We start from the raw sequence: 7,190 nt of genomic DNA, 5'->3' as shown, positions 1-7,190 counted from the left end.
AGCAACTGAGCAGCCAGCCTTCCTTCTGTTCTAAGGCTGGCACAGGCAAGAGGGAGAAGCAAGCTTGGCCATAGCTGAGTAGATATAATATCAAAAAATAGGCATGTGGGGTGGGGAGGCTAGGGTTATCATCCAAGAGGAAAGGGGACGCAGCCCACTAAAATTTGGAGACGAGTGGACTAGATCAATAGGCCTTTGGTCTCGGTTTGCCAGGCTCCTCTCATGTTCTTGTATCTCATGAAGTCCATGACATTTTAAACCGTAACTAATCTGCTGGTTTAAAATGCCACAATCTTAACTGGTTGTGAAAATGAGTTGTAAACTATTAGTACTTGTGTCATTTTAAACATTGAAGTTGAACCAGGAGCAATGAATCATCTGGGAAGCACTTGATGAGATATATTAGAATTGGTCAGTTTCTTGGAAACCAGACCACGTCATTAAAATCATCATCTGCTGTAATGAACTAGTCCCACCTTGGTCTGGATGCAAATCACACAGAATTAGCATGTGCTAAGGGACTGCTCGAAATCTTTTTGAAAGGTTTTATTTACAGTGCTAAACAATATATATATTTATATTTTTCATCCTCATAATGTCTGTGGCATAGAAAATACTGCAGATGGGTCTGCTTTAATTTACAAAGAAAGAACAACAACAACTGAAGGATCTGAAGGGAACAAGGAAAAAGCAAATTTTGGTCCCTAATTTTTAAAAAAGCAAACACCCAAAATGAAGAAACACACTGAATCATGTATTACTTTACACATTAAAAACAAGCTTTGCTTTCTGGAAGAAAAAAGTTCACCAGATCCAGCTTGCTGCCTGTCATGTAAATTTGTACAAAATGTATTAATCAAAAACTTTCAGCAAGTTTTACCTAAATCATGTTGTTTTTACTTTGTTTTTGCCTTCCCCCAGCAATGGAATGGGAACCAGGTACAGGATGGCAATACATCCCTGCAAGATTCCCTGCCCTTCAACCACCTGTAAAATCCAGGCTGATTTAACCCCTTTCAGCACCATAAAACTTCCACACAATTGTGGAATTCTATAAGGAGCCAAAGAAGGAATGGGAAAGGGAGACATTTGCCCAGGGCAGGGAGCATTTTGCAGCAGTGGTGTTGAAAAGCAGAGGCATGTGAGGATCTCCATTAGGCAGCAACTGTGAAAAGGTGCTTGGGAAGAAGAAGCAAGCTTCCTAGACCCTGGGGCTACTGGGATGGGAGATGCAGGGAGGGTCCGCAACTTGGAGAGTGTGAAATAAGGGAAGGGAAGAGAAGGGGAGCACTGTAATATGGAACAGATCTTGGAGCTGGAGAAGAGCCATCTCCAGATGCTATCCTTGCCAGAAAGCACATTTAACCCCTCTGGTCCTCATCTGCAGCTATAACACTTAGGTGGGTGCCTGCACAGGTGAAGGAATGAAGGTGGGAGGACAGATGAGCAATGGAGAGAGGATGTGTGTGTGTGTAGATGGGATAGTATCAAGCGGAGGCGCCATTTTCTGTTTTCTTTCTCTTTGGGTCCACTTCATCCTGAACAGAATAAGATGGGTATACTTGGTTAGCACAAGCAAACTATGAACTGTTTAATAAGAAAATTACAGATATACAGTAGACCTGATTCGTTTTTTAAACCAAATAGATGTGCAGGAATCACATACATTTGTGAACCCCAATTGTGAACCATTTGCAGGGCAGATACTTCTAGCAAAAATCCCAGCAGATGCAATAAAGCTATTTTGGGGGGGGGGGGGTCTCCAAATCTTACAGAACTTTTGTAGATTACTGGATTTGTGACAGATGAACATTTTGTGGGAAGAACTAAGAATTAAATTCCAGTTACTTTAGAGCAGAATGCTGGCATTTAGAATTTCAGTGAAGTGCTTTGTATTAGTGTCTAAGGGCTTAACCACAAAATGCAGTAAACCACATCACACGTTCTCTTGTTCAATGCACTGGAAGGGGATGGGATGCAGGGGAGACTTTCTACAGTGGGAGAAAAAAAACCGCATACACATACACAAACCTCTTATAGTATATGAATACTGTATTTCCATAATCAGGAAACACAATATTCCTAATGTATCTTCTGTATTATCTTTAGCAAAGGCATTTCAGTCCTACACAACTGCTTCTGTATTCTGTACTAAGTTTTTTAAAAACATAGAAAGGCTCTAAGCAGCCACTGTGGTATCTGAGCTACTGCTTCAGCTTCAATAATGTACTCCTTCACACATATGTGTAGTATTATCATCAAATGATGATATCCCACTAAGTGCACTGAGGATGGAACATGTTCTGAAAACTACCCAGCTCCAATATACGATGATACACTGCAGTAGTGGGAGAGAAATAGTTAAGTTCTTAGCTTGTACTGATGGTGGTGACCTCAGAAAAAACCTCAGCCTAAGCTCTCTGAGCCAGTCTCTGCCTCACCCAGCAGCATATATTACAGTGCCTATGTACAACTGTAAGTGGATCTGGGACTGCTGTAGGAGCTTTTCCTACTTTGTGTGCTTCATCTGTTTTATTTATCTAAATCACACAGGCCTCAGAGTAGGTAGCAACCTTTTCATACTTATTTTCATTGCTACCAATCTACTGTACCAGATAGGTCCCTGTGATTCTAACTTCACTATGGGCAGTAATGTCACAGACAGACAGGGATCTGTATGAGCTTGTGGGTGAACTGAGAAACTACGGCCTGTTACAGACTGCCAAAATAAAGCTGTTTCAGGTCTCTTTGGAGGCATGCTGTTTAAATGATGCATGCACCCTAAGAATCTGGAAGCTGCACCAAAGCTGCACTCCAGTGCTTAGGAATGGCGTGTGGCTTTGGCGTGACCTCCGGACTCTTAGGACCCATGCATCATTTAAATAGCATACCTCCAAAGAGACACGAAGCAGCTTTATTTTGGCAGTCTGTGACAGGCCTAGGATAGTATCATTTATCTGAATTTTATTTTCTGAATTTATGAAAAATATATACAATTACCAACAAAAAGAGATTAAGAGAGAATCATAGCACAGTTGTTGCCTCCCTTGAGAACAGAGGTGCGCCCAGAGCAGTTCTCCAGATGTAGCTGGACTGCAGCTCCCACCAGCACTAGTAAGCATAGCTAATGAAGAGGTGTGATGAGAGTTGTAGTCCAACAACGAAACATATTGCCCCTCTTTGCTTTATAAATTGCTTGATCTTGTGCTTCACTTGAAACTGGCCATGCTGAAAATATGGTAACAGCAGCTCTGGGCTAAGGATGTCACACCAAATCCAAGCAAATAGCTTGAAAAGCATTGATCTCCATCCATCTGCTGGCCATCATTTCTCATGAGGAATCTCAGTTTCCGATAATAATCCTGCCATGATTCGCAATAAATATTTGAATATATTGAGCATATAGTTCATACATCTCTAACTTAATCCATCTAAAAAGACAGGAGCCAAAAGCTATTTGATAGTGGAAGGGCTCGTCTACATTTGCCAGAATACTCTGAGTTGCCATGGAGCATTATGGCCCCCAATTCGCCCCATACCTGCTGTGGGTTTTCAGCAAACAGCAGGTGTGAGCTGCCAGGTGCCATCACTGTGGGTGCCAGTAGCTCTGAGGTCAGACCTGAGTAACTGGCATCTGCAAAGCGACTTGGGTGGAGCATCCATCATTGCCGCATTTTGCTCTGGATTTTCTGGAAAACTCGGAGCAAAAGGTAATGCAGGCCAAGGAGTGGAAAACTCAACTTGGGCCAAGGTGTTGTGTAAACAGCCAGGAACCAAGTCGGGCTTTGGGGGCTACATAATGTAAACTTCATGCAGCAAGACTGGGGTGGGGAATTCATGGTTTATAAGTAATGCAGACCAGCCTGAACAGTCTACCTCACAAAGTACAGGGCTCTCCTATAATGAAGGTTTTTAAACAGAGGTTGATGGCCTAGTCTTTAGCTATGCATTTTTGCATGACGGAAGGTTGGACTAGCAGGCCCTTAGGGATATGTCCAACTCTATAGATCTATGGTTCCATTGTTATTGTTGTTGTGTGCCATCAAGTCATTTCTAACTTATGGCAACCCTAAGGTGAACCTATCACAGGAGTTTCTTGGCAAGACTTGTTCAGAAGAGGTTTTCCATTGCCATCTTCCGAGACTGAGAGAGTGTGACTTGCCCAAGGTCACCCAGTCGGTTTCATGGCCAAGCTGGGATTTGAACCTTGGCCTCCACAGTCCTAGTCCAATGCTCAAACCACTATGCCACACTGGCTCATATTATGTATAATGTGAACAATATTATATTATATTATATTATATTATATTATATTATATTATATTATAATAATGGTTCCATTATTCTAAGATTAATACTACCAAATGGGTATCACTGTTATAATTCACCATACCCAGTATGTTTATGAACAGACAAAGGAACATGTTGCGGTGACTACACAGTCCGGGGCAGAACAGAATCCTCTTCCCTGTGTGCTATTCTTAACATTGTTTTGACTCACCTCTTCCTGCTTCTTCTCTGCAGATCGTTTTACAGCATGTGAGTCTGGTTCCTGTTCATTCTCTTCATCTTGGATTTAAAGATGACAGGGTGTGGGAGTCAGGGGAATAAGAAAGAAATGTTAAATCATAGTAATTAAATTCAGTGGTGCATTTGTGGAACAGCTGTGTGTACAGCTCACACTGCACAGGTTGTTCATTCTCACCTTCGTCATCTTCATCTTCATCATCCTCTGGATTTGCATCTTCATCGTCATCCTCTTCCTCAGCTCCATTTTCATCTTCCTGCATAATGCAAAGCCAGAGAGGATAGTATCTGCCAAACAGTATCTCCAACAATTACCCACTCAGAGCCCCACATTCCCCATAGCTTCTCCCCTTTCCCTAATCACTGCCATATGAAAATCGTACTATTTTATGTATTTATTTCATTTCAAACACTTACAGCCCACTCTCCCCCAGAAGACCTATAATTCCCTAATAGTGTCTGTCCTTCTACTCAGGCAACCAAGAAGGCCAGGACTACCCCACATCTGCAGAACTGTGCCAGTGCATCATCTGATCTGCACTGCACAACATCACCTGGATATACAACACTGCTTAGGAGTGTTTTCTGACCAATGCTGTGGTCACTTTGTGTGAAAGGAGCTATAGGCATGGATGGAGAATAGATCTATCAAAAGCTACCTTGTCTTTGTATAAGGTCCAGATGTGCTCATACAGGAGATCTGCAACTGGTTTTTGGCTTCCCATGTGACTGCTTGGGAAATCAGGGAAGTGGCATCTTGGAGAAAAGATATTAACCCTTTCCCCCAATTTAAGACCCTAAAGCATATGGGAATAGATTCTGCTACCTGGAAACACAAACAGCTTTATAGAATACTGATCATCTGGATGCCTATGACACCAAGAAACATTATCCCATTCCCTCTTCCCAGAGCAGCTCTTTATATTAAATATGTAAGGCATAAAAATTAGTTTTCCTTATGGTAATACAATGTGTGTGTGTGTGTGTTTAAATAAATTACCTCTACAATCTCTTTCTTTTCTTTACGGGCAGACTTCTCTTCATGCTTCTCCTTCTTTTCTTTCAGATCCTAAAGAATGAGATAAGAAATACCGTATATGCTATAAGTCGATCTCATGTATAAGCCAATGACAACTTTTGGGGCCAAAACTACTGATTGTCATATGACCCACTGATAAGTCGAGGATCAGACTTAAGGAGGCAACCAAGCTGGGCTGCCAGGCGGTCGATTGATTTCCCTGCCTCTTCCCAGGTGGGCTGCCCCCTCTGCAAGCAACTCAGTTGGGAAGAGGCTGTAGGGGTGATGAATCACCTTCCCAGCCTCTTCCCAGATGGGTTGCCCCCTCCAGAGGGGGCCTTCTCAGCCTCATACCAGCTGAGCTGCCCCCTCCTGACGCAGCCCGACTGGGAACCAGCTTGGGGGACGACCGTACTGACCCATGAATAAATTGATCCATGCTTTTGAGGTCAATTGTTTGGCCTAAATTTTTCGACGTATACACGAGTATATACTAAATTAATTTAGCATTGAGGGGAGCAAGCACAAGAAAATACAAAGACAACATAACAAAACAGGTGAAGAGAATGTGACACAGTTTTGCCTTCAAAGAACTGATAGCGAGATGTAAAAGCAACGTGGATACAATGCCATAAAAGGGAACATTGCTTTTACAGTTGCAGTTGGTTTTTTATTTTTAAAAAACCCACAATATATCACAGATCATCAAGTTCTCTTTTTGACTCTTTGTGACAATTACAGAAATCCAGACAAGACATTAAAGGCTCAGTGGAAGCCTCAGTGTGAAAGACAAAATAAAGGCTTGTGGCATAATTTGTTTTTAGCCCAAGACTGAGGCTGAGATCCTATTTCATGCTGACAGAGCATAAGGCCCCATCATTGTATTTCTGGGAGGCAGGGGCAGCTTCTTCCTCTGCCTGACTGCTTTTGCCAGAGCACAACCATAGCCAGGGTGCTGCTGGGTGCAGTTCAATCCAGTGGCATCACTAGGCTTCGGGTCACCCGGTGCAGTGACTCATAGTGTCACACTCCCCCTGCTGACCTCCTCCTCCCAGACTACACTTTACAGAATCTTTTGCAATTTTTTGGTACTAATGTTGCTCACTAATCATAATTCCATATACCAATAGCAACAGCAAGTACATTTCTATACTACTTATCAGTGCACTTAAGCATTCCCTAAACTGTTTACAACGTGTAAGATAATTGCTCCCAACAAACTGGATACCCATTTTAGTGACCTTGGAAGGATGCAGGGCTGAGTTGACCCTGAGCCCCTGGCTGGAACTGAACTCACAACCTTGTAGTTTATGAGTGAGTGGCTGCAGTACCGGCATTTAACCACTGTGACACCAGGGCTCCCTGTAGTTGCGATAGCAAGTATGAGGGTCATTCAACAAGTACTTAGCCTCACCGCCCGATGGCGCTGCTGTTACAAAAGAGTTTTACCATTGAGCAGTACATTCTTTTAGAAGCCTACTGTCAAAGTTTCAGTCAATTCCCTTCATTTGTTTTGTTTTGATAGCCTTTGGAAGCGAGCGTGTCGGTCAGTTTTACTAAAATGGAAAAAGAGCAATATCGTTCGGTGATTCGATTCTTGTTTTTGGAAGGGAAAACGCGCAGCGAAATCAAAGAGCGCTTGGAT

At 42.6% G+C, this 7,190-nt stretch overlaps 1 long non-coding RNA gene across 1 annotated transcript; it reads right to left on the bottom strand.

Annotated features, from left to right (window-relative positions):
* Nucleotides 1–531: 531 nt before the first annotated feature.
* Nucleotides 532–5,583, bottom strand: LOC121922821. The gene is made up of 4 exons (XR_006102238.1): nucleotides 5,528–5,583; nucleotides 4,706–4,784; nucleotides 4,502–4,569; nucleotides 532–1,538 (listed from the first exon to the last, which is right to left on the bottom strand). It is a non-coding gene; the product is annotated as an uncharacterized LOC121922821 (long non-coding RNA).
* Nucleotides 5,584–7,190: the final 1,607 nt, after the last annotated feature.

This window comes from Sceloporus undulatus, chromosome 2 (assembly GCF_019175285.1).
Source record: "Sceloporus undulatus isolate JIND9_A2432 ecotype Alabama chromosome 2, SceUnd_v1.1, whole genome shotgun sequence".
Classification (NCBI taxonomy): Eukaryota; Metazoa; Chordata; class Lepidosauria; order Squamata; family Phrynosomatidae; genus Sceloporus; species Sceloporus undulatus.
Note: the sequence above shows the minus strand (reverse complement) of the source record. Positions and strands in the feature narration are given on the sequence as shown.